Raw genomic sequence first — 18963 nt, 5'->3', positions numbered from 1 at the left:
CAGTATAAACAACTTCCACACTCATGACTATCCTAGTCATTTTGTATAGGCCAAACTGCATCCAATCAGGCGACAGCACCCATCAGAATGTTCTCCTCAGAGGCTCAGGCTCCCAGATTTTCTACTGCACATCGTGTGAAGGGAGTCTCCCTGAGCTTTGCTCAGTTTCTTCATTACTTTGGTTGGTTTTTACCTTCTAAAAGATGTCTACTTCTAAATCCCTCTTCAGGGCTTGTGATTCTTGTGGGAAGCTGAGGCTGTTTAAGGAGGATCCTCACAAGAAAGGCATTTATTATTTATATCCATTTCATGAGGTAAAGGAGTGTAAGATCTGCAGAACCTTTCCTCAAAAGACCCTCAGGGACAGAGAGGGTCATCTTCTCCTGTGGCTCCAAAAGATCAAGGACCAGGATAACCCCGTTTCTGAGGTAGGAAGTATAGCCTTGGGGTCTACTATGTCCTCTAGAAAGAGGAAGGCTGAGGTTGAGAAGGCTTCTCCTCGGGCAAAGGTGTTGAGGAAAGCCCAATCCTCTCAGGATTCTGGCATGCCTTCTACTTCTACTTCAAAAAAGGCTTCTCCACCTTTTAAATCTGGTCCTGGTACGCCCCCAAGGAAAACTGGAAAATCTTCACCTCCCAAGACAGCTTCTCATAAAATATTACCTCAGAGAAAGAACTCGTCGACTTCAGCGTTGACGACGGCTCCACCGTCGACGTTTCTTAACGTCAACGCTTCTTCAACATCGACGGTAACATTCTCCTCACCAAGACCTGAAATGGTGATGTCTTCAGTTTCCTCACCGTTGACGCTGGTTCAGGTAACTGTTCGTCCCATCTCGTCAACGAAGATAGTGCCATCGATCGTCGACGTCCCTCCGTCGACGAAGATTTTGAAGGTACCGTCGACGAGTGCTTCGTCGTCGACACATGCATCGACAAACGTCATACCGTCGACGGGCTCATCGTTGACGAAGATCACCCTCCCGTCGAGTCATCCTCGTCGACGAGGATTACCATACCGTCAACGACGTTATCGTCAACGAAGAAGACACTCCCGTCGACGACGTCATCGTCGACGAAGATTTCATCATCGACAGCCACACCGTCAACGAAGATTACCTTGTCGTCGAAATCATCGTCGTCGACGACTGCCTCGTCTACGAAAGTATTGTCGACGCAGACGAAGATTCCTGTTCCACAGACGGTTACTGGTTTTTCTCCATCCACGACACCGACGACGGTGGCACCGTCGACGACTCCACTATCAACTTGTGCAGAACTGCAAGTGTGGTCAGCAAAGCCGTCTACAGTCCCCTTACCTTCACCGTCTACGACAGCTTAATTGCTAGAAAGACGTGGATCATCCTTAACGGCTCTATCACCGTTAAAGTTGTGGGAACAGTTATTAGACTCTGAGGAGGAGGAGGAGGAATCCTACGAAGATGAAAGTTTTCGTGCAGCCAGAAGCCCATCTGAGCTGCTTATAAAATATCAGGATGAAGACCACGAAGAAGAGGAACAGTTCCTTGAGCCTTCTGGTCGGGCTCCTGTGTCGGTGCCTACCGCCCAGATGCCACAGTATTTTCGAAAGAAGCAGACGTTCGTTGGCGTGCGGGACACTGGTGCGGAGTGACAGAGATTGAAACATCGCATGAAAGTGCAAGAACAATAAGGCGTTAACCAAACCCACCCGAGCAAAGGATCAACGTGCCCTGAGATTAGATTAAAGAACAAAGGTGAGCAACAAGACGGAGGATGTCGTGCCCCAGTGCCGTGTAGAACATTTACAAATACGGAGGAATTATCCTTTGAAATAAGGAGAGGAAAAAAATTCTTTTAATGCCAATTTGGAAAAATCTGAACAAGGGTACCAAAGAGTGAAATATAAAAAGACCCTCAGACCAAACTAAGAACAGGGATGCCAATATACAAAAACGGAAATAGATCCGGAGCAATATAAAATGAAAATGCAATAAGGACTTCCATGTATGAGGCAACCATCCAGTGCCGCAAAATAGGAGAGACATATTCTCTAATCTTGACAAAGATGGCACATTATTGAAAGAGTCCATCGAAACGCGTCGACGCCCATTATCGCACAATCGAATAATCTAGTTCACCCTGAGAACAACATAAATGAAGCGGGTCTAGGATTGAGCTTGAAATGGGGGTTTTGATGTGCAAATCTTTATGACAAATTGTTGTTGTCTTTGTTTGTCTCTCCCCTTTTTCTAACTGCATAACTTGTTTTAATTTAGGTGATGATTTTCATTTAGATGATTGATTACAGTACGAGAATTTGTGAATTGTAGATGAACTATGACTGTGATTTCACTGTTTGGAATTTTATGAAATGACAATGTATTTTTATATGTTTTAGAGGTTTTGTTTTAATAAATTTCATATAGATGATTGATTACAGTACGAGAATTTGTGAATTGTAGATGGACTATGACTGTGATTTCACTGTTTGGAATTTTATGAAATGACAATGTATTTTTATATGTTTTAGAGGTTTTGTTTTAATAAATTTCATATATTTTACATACAAAAATGTTTATATTTATGTTTATGCTTAATTAGCTTTGTGTCCAATACTAGTATTTGGGCTTAATTTCTCAGCACCTCCGCCAAGGGAAGCTGTTTGATTTCGCCATTGGATTTACTCCATAACCTTCTATATATGTTGAGTGATTATTATCGCCAATTCCCACCTTTCGAGTCCGGTGATTCACGCCTCTCAACGCCTATGCCACAAACATCTACGGCACCATTAAGACCTCCAAGACAATCCTCTCTGCTATTATCAAGCGCAAACTCCTTCTCCAGCTGGTCAACCTACGGCGGACTCTCCGCCGGTAGACATTGCAACTTTTCATCAAATCATGGACAGGGCAACGAAAATATTTCTTATCACCATGGAGACTAAACAGGATGAATGCTTCCTGTATGATTTTAAAGATCAACCACAAAGGCAGGTGAAGTCCATCCCAATAATTGAATTTATTTGGAAAGAGGGTTTGAAGATAATGGCTACGCCAAACTCTCTCCCAGCGGTTTTATCTCGAGTAGATAGGGAATATAAGGCGCCTCTCACTTCAACGGCATGCCTTATTGGTTAAGCTAAAACGGAATCAGTTGTCACCCAAGCGACTCAGAGGAGGACCAGGAATCCTTCTTCGCAAGTCACTGCTCCCCCTGACAGGGAGGGGAAACGTCTCGATTCAATTGGCAAGAAGGTCTCAACTATAGCGGCAACTACTGTCCGTGCTGCGAACTCCCTAGCGATACTTGGGAGGTACGATAGGCAGATGTGGTTAGACATTAGTGCCTTATATTGAGAAGCTTTCGGAGCCTGATAAGTCTGAAGCCAAGAAGATATTACACGAAGGTGAATGTTTGTCGGCTGAAATAATTGATGCTGCGGTGGACGTGGCGGCTTCAGGTTTCAGACAGCTTGCGGGTGCAGCTGTTTTGAGAAGACAAGGATGGTTCAAATCTACGTCCTTTTGCTTAGAAGTCCAGACTAAAATCATGGACATGGTCTATGATAGAGAGTTCCTTTTCGGCCAACAATTGGATGAGGCTTTGCAAGCCATAGAGAAGGACACGGAAACAGCACGATCGCTGGGAACCCTGCAATTCCGTAAGTTGTCCTTTCGTGGTGCTAAAGGAAGAGGCAATTTCTCCAATAGAGGGGGTTACTCTCAGCAGCGTTCATATAGCAACACGCAAGGTAACCAAAGATACCAACCATACAGGCATCAAACGTACGGTCAAAGAGGAAATAATTATTCCCAGACAAGAAGGAAATCCTCTTATCGAGGAAGAGACACCAACAAGAGCAAGTGAGACGAACAACCTGCCACCACTTCTACCCAAATCAAATTTACAAATTGGAGGAAGAATATCCCACTACTTATCAAATTGGTCCAAGATTACTACGGCCAGATGGGTCCTGGACGTTGTATCCAGGGGCCACATTCAGGAATTTGTCAAAGCCACTCCAAATTCTCCCCCAAAAGGTCCACCACCAGCTCATCTCAAAGAGCTGTTCTCCCAAATATATGCCATGATTCGGAAAGGAGCAATCGAAAAGGTACCTCAATTGCAGTGAGGGAAAGGAAGTCTTTCTTGGGAGCAACGTTGGACACGCAACTCACCCGAGTTTTTGTTTCAAAAGAAAGGCAGATAAAGATTCACAGGATGGCTTCCATACTGCTGAAAAAAGAGTGTGTTTCTGTTCGCAAGTTCAAATCTTTCCTAGGGATGATCTCTTCATGTATCCCTCTCATCCCCAACTGTCGTCTCAAGATGAGGCCCTTGCAGGAAGAGCTCAGTCTTCAGTGGGTGCAGGTGGTAGAACATTCGAAGACATGATCAACATAACTCCTTGGATGAGAAACTGCATTCAATGGTGGATGCAAAGATGCAACCTACAAGGGGGATATGCATTCATGACAGAGGTGCCCAGATTTATCGTTACCACCGATGCTTCTCTGGAGGGATGGGGCGCACACCTCCAGGGAATGACACTCAACGGAAAATGGAACGTACAACAGAAAAAGTGGCACATAAATCTCCTGGAACTACGAGCCATCTTTTTAGCTCTGAAGTCTTTTCAAAGCATCATCGAGGGTTCCACGGTTCTAATTCGAACAGACAATACAACCAGTATGCATTACCTGAACAAACAGGGAGGTACAAGGTCGTCCCGGCTGCTCAAGCACAAGAGATTTGGAATTGGGCTCTGGATCACGACATCAATCTTTCAGCGATCCACGTTCCAGGGGTCTCCAACGTGCTAGCGGACTCCCTCAGCAGGTCTGCTGTATCCAATCACGAATGGGAGATCCATCAGCCGACCCTGGATCGGGTATTCCGAGAGTGGGGTCACCCCGACCTGGATTTGTTTGCGACGAATCAGAACCGAAAATGCCCAAGCTTTGCAAGCTGGATTCCCCACAGGAACTCGTGTGGGGATGCGCTTTCGATGAACTGGTTTCAGACATTTGCATACGCCTTTCCACCAATTCCTTTAGTCCCCAAGGTCATCAGAAAGATGAAGAGACAAACATGTCGCCTAATCCTGATTGCTCCAAGGTGGCCTCGACAATATTGGTTCCCCGAACTTCTCCTTTCTGAGTGCAGTCCAATCCAGCTGCCACAAATACCGAATCTCCTGACCATTCAAGGGGGTCAAGTGTGCCATCCGGACCCAGCTTCCTTGAAATTAGCAGCTTCGCTCCTCAACACAATGAGTTCGCCCACTTAGACATCCCTGAAGATTGTCAAGAAATTCTGGCCAATGCTAGAGCGCCAGCAACGATTAAGACCTTCAAGCTCAAATGGAAGCGATTTTGTGCCTGGTGTCGCTCTGCTGATCTGCATCCCATTCATGCTAGGCCAGAACAGATCTTGCCTTTCTTCCTTCATCTGGCTAGACCAGGTTTATCGCATTCAACTCTAAAGATATTTCTGGCAGCCATTTCCAGATTTCAACAATTTTTTAAAGGACTATTCCGTATGTTTCCTACAATTCGACGTCCACCTCCATCTTGGTATTTGAATGTGGTGCTCGCTCAACTCATGCGTCACCCCTTTGAACCCAGATCCCATTCCGCTCCCAGATACACCCATTACCCCTATCAACCAACATCCCACACTATCACCTATTGTACCCACTCAATCTTTTCCTCCACCCGCACACACAACACCACCCGCTAACTTACTTGTGCCCTCACAGGTCACGACACATCCCCATTCATGCTTATCTCAATCACCCATGCCACCCACATCTGCCCCTGATACCAGGATGGATGAACCTTCACATACACTTACCCCACTCACAATAGAAAATATCAGTGTCGACTCCTACAAATTAAAGATGAACTCCACATTGTCAAAATGATGATCGCTAGACACCCAACGCACCTCAGACCCGCGTACACTGCTAGATCAAGTTACCCCACTACTCACCTTTCACACTCCCCCAAGCATAACAGCCTCTCCTGGAACTCCATCCCATCCCCCAATCTCCCTTCCCACCCTATCCGAAGCACCAACCCTTTCTCGGAGAATGATATTCACACACTCCTACAATCCCCCTCTCGTCACCCCTAGCGCTGAGACACACACGTCCATCCAGGCGATCACCTCTAACCCACACAGATCCGCCACTCACAATAACAGAGGAATGAGAATAATCTAAAAAGAATAACACTCACACTTGATCCCACCCCTTCTCTCACGACACCCCTTCTTAAATGCACCCTCCTGAACTGTAGATCAGCCGCTAGACACGCAGCAGATGTTGCCGACCTCATCGTCTCACAGGAGCTTGACCTGATTGTGCTAACAGAGACATGGCTGACTGAATCCTCTTCACCCCTCTTGGACAGTCTGGTACCACCCAACTATGACAGACTTGATAGGAGCAAAAAAACTGGGGGAGGAATAGCATGCATATACAGGAGCACCATCTCAGTAAATAGAGCCATATCCCCCACATTCTCCTCTTGTGAATACATGTGCATCGACATCAACAGTAAGGGTACGCCAATTTGCTCCCAAGACATCATATATCATCCACCTCGTGATAACCTTAACTTCACTGAACACTTCATGGACATGGTCACAACAACCATCGGACGTCAAAACACTCAAATATTCCTAGGCGACTTCAATCTCCATTGGAATGACATCAATGACTCAATGGTCAACAGTCTCAAAAATTTAATTGGCGCGCTTGACCTCTCCCAAATCTGCAACAGCCCCACACACAAAAAAGGTGCAATACTGGACTTAATAATTTCCAAAAACAACTCCACTCAGCTTGATTCAATCCTGCCCTTTGATTGGTCTGACCACCACATCATTACTTTCTTCTTCAGGGAAACAGTGAAACTTAACGCAGCCCAATCCACTAAACCAAAGATATGGAAAAGAGACTTAAAAAAACTCAAGCACAACACGCTGCCCATCCACTCCCACAAACTACTCCAGCCTCCGGATGGCCTATCCTCGGTAAATGACCTCACCAATCATTACCTTGACGCAATGTCTATGGTTATCAATGAAGCTGCTCCTCTGCAACTCAAGAGAGTTCCTTCAAAAAACTCCAAACCCTGGTTCAATGACCTGCTGAATGATGAGAGACGCGCTCTTAGAGCTACGGAACGCATTTGGAGATCAGTCCCATTTTCCAAGCACCTTAAAATTCTAAGGAGTAAGAGAAAGGATTATTACAGAAAGATCAAACGCACTAAGGCCGAATTTTTCTCTCACCAACTAGACCAAGCAAGAAATCTTCCCCGAAAACTCTTTGAATTAATCAACTCCCAATCTAAGGATAAACCGAAACAACTGCAAAATACCTCGCACACCCAACCTACATGTGACGAATTCTCTGCTTTCTTTAATTTAAAAACCGCAAACATCAAGAGGGATCTACTCAATGACCTTGCAATCCTACAGTCTTGCCATCACACCTCAATCCCTCCGTCTCCTCCAACTCCAACTCAACAAACATCCCCAAAACTTAAATTAAAAAACGAGGCAGCCTGGTCCTCCTTCGACAACTACACTGAAGAAGCAGTAGGCAAGATTCTTAGTACCCTCAAGCCGGCCAATCATGCCACTGATCCTCTCCCTGCTAACGCAGTTAAAAATCTAACACCTCTGTTCCTTCTACTCTGGACTAGGATCATCAACAGCTCTCTGCACCAAGGCTGCATCCCGACGTCCTCAAAATGGGTCAAGTGACACCCATCCTAAAAAAAAACCACAGCTGACCCAATGGACCTTAACAACTATCGCCCTATTTCTAACAGCCCTACCCTAGCCAAACTCTTGGAAAAATGCGTTCTCCAACAATTGACAAAACACATCGACCACTTCGACCTCCTTGACAGTCACGAATCTGGCTTTAGAGCAGGGCATAGCACCGAATCAGCCATGACTCACATTATCGACAACGCGTTACAAATACTTGACCAAAATGGATCATGCCTACTCATCTTATTAGACCTCTCCTCAGCCTTCGATACGGTTAAACACGAGAACCTGATTGACCTGCTGAATCTTAGAATGGGCTTATCAGGCTCAGTGCTCAATTGGTTTTCCTCCTTTCTTCATAACCATTCCCAAAACTTCAAGTCAATAACTCCCTGTCCAATCCTGTACCACTAACTCTTGGAGTCCCACAAGGGTCCGCACTATCCCCGACTCTGTTCAATCTGTTTATGGAACCTCTCACTGCCTTGCTGCAATCATCCAACGTCCAATTTCACATGTATGCAGATGATACTCAACTCTACCTGAAGATTAATACTCCTGAAGACATGAAATTACTCAACAAGACGCTGATGAACACCCAATCATGGCTAGCGACGAACCATCTCAAACTTAACGCACTCAAAACTGAATTCCTACTTATAACTCCACCCTCCAAAATAACCCTCCTCCAGGACTGGTTCATACACCTCACGGCATTCAACGTTCAACCAACTATCATTGACTCAGCAAAATCTCTGGGTATAACCCTTGATCGCAACCTCAACATGCATAAACATATTGGCAACGCAACAAAGGGAGCAAATCTCCAGATTAATACCCTAAGGAAGCTTAAACCCTTCCTACCAAAAAACGACTTCAAGACGGCAGTTCAAGCTCTAGTTATCCCCAAGATTGAGTTCGGTAGTTTTTCTCTCTGCGGCCTCCCCAAAGCTACAACAGCACCACTAAGAGCCACCATCAACGCTGCAGCCAGACTCATCACAGGCTCAAAAAAAAGGTCCCACATCTCCCCAGACTTGAAAGCCTTGAATTGGCTACCTTGGGAAGCCAGAATTCACCTAAAAATAGCCTGCATGACCCACAAAGCCATTCACCATAAAACTCCCAGCTATCTCGCTCAGAAACTGTTTAACTCTGGGGGTAAAAGAACCACAAGAAGTGCAGAAAGCCTAGTACTGAAGCCACACAGATTTAATAACTTTAAAACCTATAAACGCTCCTTCTCAGGGATGGATTTGGAACGCTCTACCCCCAGAAACCAAACTTATCACATCCACTGCGCTGTTCAAAAAGGAAGTAAAAGCAATTCTCATGAAAAAATCCACATGATCTGCACCTAAGGATAACATGATTTGCTGCAAACAGACAACCCATATGGCACTGATGCTCGCTCGGCCAGCACCTATCTCCTATTTTATTTTGCACAACGTAGGATGCGGATCCGATGTACCTCTATCGTTTGCTTATGGTCTGCTCATTATGTACACGTATATCTGTTTTTATATTGTTTTTGTTTAATTCTTTTCATCACTGCCTGTAAAGCGCTCTGATATCCGCAAGGATCTGGTTTGCGCTCTATAAAACTTTCTAAATAAATAAATAAGTTCCTTTCATGGAAGGTCTCTTTACTCTTAGCATTGACATCAGCTAAAAGGGTCAGTGACATTCAGGCATTCACTTTGAAATCTCCTTTCTTGCAATTTACTTCAGATTCTGTGGTGCTACGTACTAATCCTAGGTATATGGCCAAAGTTCCATCTGACTTTCATCTTAATGAGCCGGTAATTCTCAAAACATTTTTTCCAAATCCACAATCAGCGGCTGAGAGGGCCTTACACTCTTTAGACATCAGGAGATGTCTCAAGTTCTACATTCAAAGAACAGCCACTATTCGCAAAACAGACCAACTGTTTGTGGCCTATGGAAAACTGCCCCAGGGATGCGCTGTATCCAAACAGACTATAGCCCGGTGGGTCTCCTCAGCAATTGGACTCTGTCATCAACAAGCAGGTAGACCTTTACAGTCTTTACCAAGGGCGCATTCTACAAGAGCGGTATCCTCTTCTACCGCTTTTTTCGCTGGTGTGCCTCTTCTTCAGATCTGCAGAGCTGCAAGTTGGTCCAGCAGGCACACCTTTACCAAGCACTACTGTTTGGACTCGGCCAGTGATGCAGATGCTTCGGTGGGAAGAGCAGTTCTTCGCAATCTTTTCAGATAAGGTAAGACTCTGTTCTCCCTCCTCCTCTATGCTCTTTTTAGACGCTTATTACATGTTTTTCTATTTTATTATTATGCCTGTATACTGTAATGCAGATAGCGTCTAATGAGCTTTATGTTATGGGTACTGCTTTCCACTCTGATTCAGGCATGTGAATCTATGAAAGACACCCCAATACTGGAGAAGAACAATAGTTACTTACCTGTAATCTGTGGTTCTCCAGTATTGGTGTCTTTCATAGATTCACATGCACCGCACACCTCCCCTCAGAGGCTCCTTTGGGTGATTATGTGGTTTCACTCCTGTGCGAGAAAATCTGAGAGCATGAGCTTCTGAGGAGCACATTCTGGTGGGTGTTGTAGCTTGATTGGCTGCTGTTTGGTCTATACAAAATGACTAGGATAGTCATGAGTGTGGAAGTTTTTTGTACTGTAGCTTGGTCTACTTTACTTCCTGGTTTGTTATTACCAAGGTTTTGTTGTTTCTATAGGCATATTATTGCTTTTTTATGTACCGTGGGACTCCCACTCCGAGGACGGGGAATGATTCAGGCATGTGAATCTATGAAAGACACCAATACTGGAGAACCACAGATTACAGGTAAGTAACTATTGTTCTTCAGGGTGCATTTAGGTTTTGGGGTGCTGGGATATGTTTAGGGGTCAGGGTGAGATACGGGTTTGGGGTGTAGGGGGCATTTTTAGGGTTCAGGGTGCGTGCCAGGGGCTAGGTAACTATTACGATTAATGTTTTGTTTTAAAGTACCAATAACACGTTGTAACGGTATGCGTAATAAATAACTGCGAAGTAAAAGCATTTTTAGTGTGTTTGGATATATTTGCGAAGTAAAAGCATGCACACTAAGATCATGCGTAGTAATGGTATTTGCGAAGTAAAAACTTTGAAGTAAATACCTGCGAAGTAATGGTATGCTAAGTAACAATATATATACTTTAATGATGCATGGGAGTGTTAGGATGGATCGACGAATGAATGGTAAAATAATTGAGAAATGGAAGTGGAAGGACCTCTATGAGAAAGTGTGAATAAAAGAAATAATTTTCATGAACGGTATGCTTTCGGAGTGGTCGCTAGCAAGAAAATAAAGTAATAACCTTCACGTGCATGGCGAATACTTCATATATGTCAAGGTGATTGAAGTGAGAGTTTTGTTTCCAAAATGTCTATTGGTGGGAACACTTTTCTCAAAACGATCCTTCCTGCACCAACAGGGATCTTTTGGTATGGAGGGTGACCACCTGCCAAACTTAAAACGGGCCCCTAAGTTCTAAATCCTAAGGAAATGTTAGTTACCAGGCCATAACTCCTAACCCTCCCAACAGTGCACATCACTATGGCTTAGACCAGTGATACTCAAAGTAAGTCCCGGGGGCCGCTTGCGGCCCTCTTGACCTTTACATGCGCCCCCCCGTGATCAGTAGCGCAAGCTGCTGTTTCAGAATTTTTTTTAAATAAACAAGCAAACATTTATTTGCATGTTAAATTAAGTAGCTACTGTGATGTCCTGCACCTCTTAGCTTAGTTAAAATGCAAATAAATGCTTGCCCGTTTATTTAACATTTTGTTAGACCGCCTTGCACAATCTCTAACCCACCCAGGACATCCTATGACCACAGTGCGGCCCTCGGTCACACCAGAGACCATACTTTGTGGCCCCTGGGTAAAAGTTTATGAGTACCCATGGCTTAGGCCCTACTTAAGATACTCAGAATTACACCTTCATTTATCCGAGTTTTAACCACTTCCTATGAGATAAGCCAAGGGAGTAGCCAGAAAGTTAAAATACCCCCCACTTTGATCCATTCCTCGAACTACGTCAGGTGAGCAAAGCGAGTAAACTCTACCCACTCTAGATGAGATCCTTTAATTGAGCCTTCTGTCCATCTACTTCTCCATCTTTTAAGCCTGTCATGCATCCATCCAACTTTTCAAGTTTCCACCCATACATTCAATCTTTCACCATTCCATCCATCCACTCTATTATCATTACAGTGTTGCATCCATGCTTCTACTCACACTTCCAACCATTCCTCCATACTTTAACCCATCCATCCATTCATTTTTATCCATCCACCAATTGACCCTCCTTTTGGCAATCCACCAATTCATCCTTTCACCCTTTCATCCAATCTTCTATTCATCCATCCACCCATTCATCTAGCCTTTCATCATTACAGACACCTTTTTTCACCCACACATGAAAATCTTGTTTTTTCCTTCCACCCAACAGTACTTTTATCCTTTGCATTCATCCTTTCATCCACAGTTCCCTCCTTATTTGTATATGTCCTTCCTTTTCTCTTTCTTCCAAAACTCTCTCTTTCATTCCCTCTTTTTCTCTTAATTTCTTTGCTTGTGTTCACTCCTAATCACTGTGCTGTTTATCAGTTTCCTTTACTTTTGTTTTTTAAAAGCTTTTGTCTGCAGAGCCACAGCCAGGACAGGGTCATAAATAACTGTAATTGTCAACACCGCCCCCGTTTAAGCTGTGAAAGCGGTGGTTCATGACGCAATAGACATTTGTGTTTATCTATGGAAAACAGTTAGGTGGCGCCTCCATATTTACAAGGAGAGGAAAAGTCACCCTGCGTGACTTTTCCTCTCGTCGTAAATATGGCCCCTTCACACGCAGCACTGTGCGTGGAAGGGGCGTTCCATGGGTGTTGCTGTGGGTGTTCCCACTCAACACCCATGGAACAAGACACATCTCCAGATTTACGAGAAATCGTAAATCTGGAGATGCGTGTGAATGCTACGCCACCCTAGAGGTGGCATAGCGAGGCGCAACGAGGAGAAATTTTTCATTTCTTCTCGTTTTTTCCTCTTTCAATGCGTGCTGCATTCTACAGCACACATTAAGAGATTCTTGTGATTGTTTTTCTGAACAAAAACTATTTCCCCACGACGCAGGCATCCTTGCACCATGGTGCAAGGGTGCCTGCGCCGGCGCATGGCAGCAGTTTGTGCACCAGCGCTGGGGAAGCACAGAGATGCGACATATTCTTGTATATATGTTGCATCTCTGTGCTTTCCAAACTAACACAGCACGGCGCAGCAAAATGACTTGCTGCACCGTGCTGCGTTTCTTTGTTGTAAATCTGCCCCTTGGTTTCCTCAGCCTGTATTGTAGCAATTAAACTTATGCCATGTCAGTTTTTCATTTGCCCAATTTCTTCAAACATTTTGTAATAACTAGCTTACATATCTTTATTGTTTATGAGCTTAGGTTGAAGAATGCGTACTTAATTCTGTTAACTGTATTGCTTATTTAAGATGTTGATCCTTATTCCACAGCACCTCCATACGTGTAGGCTGCACTTCACCCTATGCTACCCAAGGGTGAGATGATGATGTGAGGATACTTTTTGGGTTGCATCCGAGGTCCTTCGGGCAAGGGTGCCAAACAAGCAAGCAGGTCTGTTTACCCCAGTATTGGAACTTTCATAGATTCCCATGCTTTGTATCATTCCCCGTCGTCGGAATGGGAGTCTCGGTAACAAAAATACCATAGCTGTAGGTACAAAAGACAATGGAAAAAGGCCTAGGCCTCATTTCCTTTTGTATCATATCACCCTCTTTGTGTAAAAGAGACCAAACTTTGGCCTCAGCCAATCAGAAGTGCCTCACCACTTAGAACCTTCCTGAAGGAACCTCAGAGCCTCAGATTTTCTACCGCACGTTGTGCTAGGGAGTCTTCTTTGAGCTCTGCTCAACTTCTACTCTTCAAAAGGATTACTTCAGGATTTTCTAAAGGATTTTCTTCAGAATCTTTCAGATTCTCTTCAGGATTGTTACTACCTTCCAGGATGTCGGAAATTGAGAAGAAAAAAGCCCTTTTCAAGCCTTGTTCCTCCTGTGGCAAGAAAAGGCTTTTTGTGGAGGATAAGCATAAGGACTGCATTTATTGCCTCTATCCTGACCACCAGGCTGCTGACTGTCAGATCTGTCGCACTTTTTCCGCCAAGACCCTCCGGGACCGTGAGGGTAGGCTCCTGACATGGCTGCAAAAGCTTAAATCAAGGAAGGATACTGTCTCCAGTGACAGTGAGGATGCTGGATCGATGTCTTCTACAAGAAGGTCAGTGAAAAGGGGTAGGGGTTCCCCTTCTACTTCTGTGGGAAGATCTTCAAAGGCCTCAAAAAAGACCCCAGTGAGTCTGAGAGCCCAGGTCCCAGCAAATCTCCTCACGGAAGTGTAAAGGAGAGGGATGGACCTTCTACGCCTTCTACAGGTGAGAAGACTGCTTCAGCCTTCAAAACGCCTTCATCCCAGTCTTCTGAGAGGACATCTAAGTCCTCGACGACGAAGACGTCGACAGCGGGAGGCCCGTCGACGAGGACATCGAAGACTCCGTCGACAGGAGGTTCTTCGACATCGCGACCGTCGACGGCGGAGTCCTCGCCGTCGACGGAGAAACTGAAGACGCCGACGACGAAGGTACCAGCTTCAAGGGTGTCGACGAAGGAGTCGTCGACGACGAAAGCCCCGTCGACGTCGAAAGCCCCGTCGACGAAGGCCCCGTCGACGTCGAAGACCCCGTCGACGACGAAGGCCCCGTCGACGTCGAAGACCCCGTCAACGACGAAGGCCCCGTCGACGTCGAAGGCCCCGTCGATGACGAAAGCCCCGTCGACGACGAAAGCCCTGTCGACGACGATGACGACGGTGTCGACGGCGAGAGTCCCGTCGGCGACGATGACGACGGTGTCGACGACTGCGGTCTCGTCGACGAGGGCGTCGACGACTACTACAATGACTATGACAACGGCTGGCGTGTCGACAGTTTCATCGTCGACGACGTCCACGACACCTATCTCGACGGCGTACATACAACCGTCGACTACGGAACCGATGATATTGTCCACAGAAAAGCGGATTACCATTTCTGTGACGCAGATCACGCCAGAGATGACTTCTCCAAGGACGGTGTCCCCTCTGTTACCTACCATGCTCCTTCAAGAGGGAGAATCAGAGGAGGATGAACAAGATGCATATAGCTATGCCAATAGTCCTTCCCAACTATTTGTCAAATGCCAGGACACTGACTCAGAGGGCGAATACGGCCACGAGGAACATGGTCATAGTCAGCAGCAGCAGCAGCAACCTGAACAGGAAATGGTTTCAGTGCCAACGTCTTTCCTGCAAGATCTACATAAGATGCTACAGGACTATAGGTCTAAGGCCAGTAGACCTCTGCCAAATACATCAACGCCTGCTACGCCTTCAAGTACTCAGGCTTCATTGGTGCCACCTACTTTCTCGGCTCCAACTTCTCCACAGCCTCAAGCGTCCTTCCAACAGGATTCCTCTGGATTACCAGGGACTCATAATGTTGATGAATCCTCGGATGAGGACCAGCAGTCGGATCATGTCTCTAATCCCGACACGGAATATGATGAATACGTTATTGACAATCCCGCATCGCCAAATCCGGACCCGGCGGACTCCCCGCCAGCGGATATTGGGGGCTTCCATCAGCTGATGGAGAGAGCTGCGGCAAGATTTAAATTGGCAATGCCTAAAGTTACCACAGATTGTTTCTTATATGATTTTAAGGAACCCTTTCGGAAGACTGCCAGGTCCATTCCTATCGTGGATCACCTATGGAAAGAGGGCATAAAGACAATGACACACCCGGCGACGGTGGTCCCGGTGCTACCGCGTCTCGAGAAGAAGTACAAGGCAACTGATGATGCCCCTGCGGCCTTGACAGGTCATCCAAGACCAGACTCTGTGATCTCGCAGGCAGCGCAGAGGAAATCGCGAAACCCTTCGGCACCACTGACAACTGCTCCGGACAAGGAAGGGCGGAGGTTGGATAACGTGGGAAAAAGATTCTCATCGATGGCAAGTTTGCTGGTGCGAGCGGCTAATGCCTTAGCGATCCTGGGTAGGTACGACCGTCAACTCTGGTGCGATGTCGCCCCGTACCTTGACCAGCTGCCTCCTGAATCTACGTCTGAGGCAAAAAAAGATTTTACAAGAGGGAGAGGCGACGTCGATGGAAATCATCGATTGTGCAATGGATATTGCAACTACTGCATTCCGTTCACTGGCTGGAGCGGCAGTACTCCGTCGCCAAGGGTGGCTTAAAGCTACTTGGTTCCGGCCCGAGGTCCAGAATAAAGTATTGGATCTCCCCTTTGATGGGGAAGCGTTGTTCGGAAAACTCATTGACGACACCCTGCAAGATATAAAAAAGGACACAGAGACAGCTAGGTCTTTAGGAACACTTCAGTACAGAAAGTCTCCTTTCAAGGGATCCAGAGGCAGGGGTGGTACTTACAGAGGATCCTTCCAACAACAACGATATTCCAACACAGGATCCGGTTCCCAGCAACACCGTCAGCCTTACCAGCAGCGGCAGGGCCAGTCTTCCAACTACTCCAGGCCTTACGGTAAAGGAAAGCAAGGGGCACGAGGACGAGATTCGTCCAAGCGCCAATAGCGGCCTCCTGGCTCTTCCTACTGGACCCTCCTTCAGGAAGTCATCAGTTGGAGGCAGGGTCAACAAATACCTTCACAACTGGTCCAAGATAACATCGGACCGTTGGGTGCTCAACATCATTCGGAAAGGGCATACCTTAGAGTCACACAAGTTCCGCCACCCAAGCCCCCGGCAGCCACTCCTTCAAAACACCAGCGTCTCCTTCGGCTCGAAGTTCAACAGATGCTCCGAAAAGGGGCGATAGAGCCAGTTCCATCGAACCAAAGAGGCCAAGGATTTTATTCCAGGTTCTTCCTGGTGAAGAAGACGCTCGACAAGTGGCGCCCCATTTTAGACCTCAGGGGGCTAAACACCTATCTCATTTCTCTGTCCTTCCAGATGGTGTCCCTCCAGGACATCTTGAAGCTGATCAGCCCGGGGGATTACATGGCCACACTCGATCTCGAGGATGCCTATTTCCACGTTCCGATTCACCCAGCGCACAGAAGGTTTCTGCGATTCACAGTAGCCAAGAGCCATTACCAATTCAGGGTTTTACCCTTTGGACTCCGATCAGCCCCAAGAATATTCACAAAGGTGCTGGCGCCGGTAGCAGCTTTCCTGCGAAAACACAAGTTTCAGGTCTTCCCCTATCTGGACGACTGGTTACTGAAAGCTCCGTCCAGAAAAACAGCGCTACAGGCAGTTCAAGCATGTACCAATTTATTTCAGAACCTGGGTCTCACTCTAAACGACGAGAAATCTTGCCAGATCCCGTCCAGAAGAGCTCGGTTTCTGGGAGCCATCTTGGACTCGAAGCTTTCACGACCTTTTCCTACTCCGGAAAGGAGGCAGAAATTACAAACCATGGCCCAAGACTTAAAAACAAGAAAGTCTCTTTCAGTACGCCGCTACAAGTCTCTGCTGGGAGTAATTTCATTGTGTATTCCACTAATTCCCCATTGCAGACTGAGGGTGCGTCCCTTGCAGGAACAACTGGACAATCAATGGAAGCAAGTCCACGGTTCGTTTGACGACAGAGTGGCTATCACTCCGGAGATGAAGAACGCGGCCTTATGGTGGACAGATCAAAACAACTTGTCCCAAGGCCTATTCTTCGCAAGCGACCCGTCTCCACAAGTGATAACGACGGACGCGTCAATGGAGTGTTGGGGAGCAGTGCTGCAGGACCTACATGTCAGTGGTCATTGGTCACCCCAGGAAAAACGCCTCCACATCAACCTGTTGGAACTCAGGGCGATACGACTGGCTCTGCAAGCGTTTCTTCCTCGCCTGGAAGGTTCACAAGTGCTTATCAGGACGGACAACACCACGGCCATGCACTATGTGAACAAGGAAGGAGGGACCAGATCGCGCCCATTGTCACGAGAAGCCCAGCAGGTCTGGGAATGGGCGATCCAACACAAGATGTCTCTGATGGCAGAACACTTGCCTGGCGTCCTAAACGAAAACGCCGACAGACTGAGCAGGTCATCCTCGGTCAGCCACGAATGGGAGTTGAATCAGGAAGTCTTGGAACAAGTCTTCAGCCGGTGGGGAATGCCGGACATCGACCTTTTTGCCACTCCGACCAACAAGAAATGCTGGTCTTACGCAAGCAGGCTTCCCCATCAAGATTCACTGGGAAATGCCCTTTCGATAGCCTGGTCGAAGACATTTGTCTACGCTTTTCCTCCCATTCCTCTGATACCACGACTAATCAAGAAACTCAAGGTGGAACCGTGCAGGATGATCCTGATAGCCCCGGCTTGGCTGAGGCAGTTCTGGTTCACGGAGCTCCATCTGTTGTCGATAGCTCCCCCTTGCCTCTACGGATTCTGCCGGATCTTCTCACGATGTCCGAAGGACAGATTTTGCATCCAGACCCTCAGTCGTTACACCTGACTGCATGGCTCCTGAACAGCGAGAATTTATGAACCTGCCATTGTCAAGGGAGGTTAGGGAAGTTCTGTCCCAGGCAAGGGCTCCTTCAACTAACAAAACTTACCGCCTTAAGTGGAAAAGATTCTGTTGTTGGTGTCGAAAGCAAAACATTGATCCATTCAATTCCAAGCCTCATCAGATCCTACCTTACTTGCTGTCTTTGGCCAAATCTGGTCTAGCCCATTCATCAATTAAGGTCCATTTAGCTGCTTTGTCACGATTCAGAAGGACAGACTCTGGGCCTTCATTATGGTCTTCCAGAATAATCAAGCAATTTCTTAAAGGCCTGTTCAGGGTCTATCCACTGGTGAGACCGCCTCCTCCAACATGGCATTTGAATCTGGTCCTTTCTCAACTCATGAAGGGCCCATTTGAACCAGTCCATCGTTCTGACATCAAATATCTTTCGTGGAAATTGGCTCTTCTCCTTGCTCTCACGTCGGCTCGGCGTGTAGGAGAATTACAGGCTTTGACCATCCAAGAACCTTTCCTTCAATTCAAGAGGAACACTGTCATCATGAGGACTAACCCTAGGTTCATGCCAAAGGTTCCCT

At 46.5% G+C, this 18963-nt stretch overlaps 1 protein-coding gene across 3 annotated transcripts in view; it reads left to right on the top strand.

Moving 5' to 3' along the window:
* TMEM229B (transmembrane protein 229B) overlaps nucleotides 1-18963 on the top strand; it is a 537771-nt gene that overhangs the window by 415653 nt on the left and 103155 nt on the right. Inside the window, exon 1 of one of the 3 annotated variants that reach the window (XM_086937160.1) lies at nucleotides 13343-13452. The exons of the other annotated variants lie outside the window; for them this stretch is intronic. The gene's annotated coding sequence lies outside the window, so the exon portion shown is untranslated. Of the gene's footprint in view, nucleotides 1-13342; nucleotides 13453-18963 lie in introns of those variants that run through there. 3 annotated transcript variants of the gene reach the window in all.

Source organism: Lissotriton vulgaris, chromosome 9 (assembly GCF_964263255.1).
Source record: "Lissotriton vulgaris chromosome 9, aLisVul1.2, whole genome shotgun sequence".
NCBI lineage: Eukaryota > Metazoa > Chordata > Amphibia > Caudata > Salamandridae > Lissotriton > Lissotriton vulgaris.
The sequence above is the reverse complement of the archived record's forward strand: the minus strand, read 5'-3'. Positions and strand labels throughout refer to the sequence as shown.